The sequence below is a fragment of the Aptenodytes forsteri genome, unplaced genomic scaffold, assembly GCF_000699145.1.
Source record: "Aptenodytes forsteri isolate BGI_AS27 unplaced genomic scaffold, ASM69914v1 Scaffold13, whole genome shotgun sequence".
NCBI lineage: Eukaryota > Metazoa > Chordata > Aves > Sphenisciformes > Spheniscidae > Aptenodytes > Aptenodytes forsteri.
This window is the reverse complement of record NW_008794543.1, coordinates 4830017-4831270: the sequence shown is the minus strand read 5'-3', so window position 1 is coordinate 4831270 and position 1254 is coordinate 4830017.

The following is a 1254-nucleotide window of genomic DNA, read 5'->3' as shown; positions in this document are numbered from 1 at the left end:
CCCGCGGGGGCGGCTTCCCCGGAGGGGTGCCGGGGGCAGGCGAGGGAAGCCGGAGGGCTTTGCTCGGAGTGATCTTGTAGCAGGTAATTTTACGTCAAGGAAGAAAGAGCGAACGAGGCGAGGGATTTGCGGGCGGGGGGGGGATATGTAAGATTTACAATGAGCTACGGTGAACTTAATAACTTCGTGGTTCCCAAAACTCTCCTGGGTTGCACGTTTCCAATCCGCGAGGGAAGCCGGAGGGCTTTGCTCGGAGTGATCTTGTAGCAGGTAATTTTACGTCAAGGAAGAAAGAGCGAACGAGGCGAGGGATTTGCGGGCGGGGGGGGGATATGTAAGATTTACAATGAGCTACGGTGAACTTAATAACTTCGTGGTTCCCAAAACTCTCCTGGGTTGCACGTTTCCAATCCGCCACAGCGAGCATTTTTTTTTTTTTTTTTTTGTTTTAACTGTTTTTCTGACTGCAAACTGCAGCAGCCCGTGCTCTGTGGGTCTTTTTAGTACGTTCATCCGCTTCGCCGGTATGATCTCTCTTCCCTCATGTTGCGCAGTTACCTCTCGCCCCGTCTGCCGCACTCTTAACAAGGGTCCCGGTGCCAGGCCGGTGGCTTTTCTGCTCCCCGGTGCCGGGGCGAGCTGCAGACATTCAGCGCTGGGAAATGCGTGGCATCCCTCTGTACCGTAGGCAGGCATGGAAAAAAATTAAAGCTTTTTACATAAAGAGGCTGCTCTAGGTATTTTTGGCAATTCCCGGTTAAGCGCAAGGTTTTCCACCTTTTCCATAATAAAATTCGGGTTCGTATTTTAAACCCTTACTTAAGTCATCTCAACTTAAACCAAGCTGGCTCTCTCTCCAGGTCCAGGGCTGCATACCTGCCTGCCTTCCCCTGCCGCCGCGCCTAAGGAAGTGGCTCCCGACGAGACCCGGCACTAAGCGTAGGTAGATGTGCAATTGCCCATAAAAAGATAAGGGAGCCCCCGCGCCGTTTCGCCGCCCCTGCTGACAGTGGGGAGGTTGCGGGGTTACAACAACCAGACAAAAGTGATGTGCCCTCCCTCCCATCGGGTCAGGCAGCCCGGCTCTGCGCTCCGGCGTGGGTCTGTGTTTACAGACACTTGCCTTTGTTTATAACACTTGGAGAGAAGAATCTCCCCCCCTTGTTTGCTTTTCCTTGCCTGTTAGCTGCCCAGCTGATAAACTGGAGCATCTCGCACTCCCCCCCTGCCCAACCTTTCTTTTTTTTTTACGGC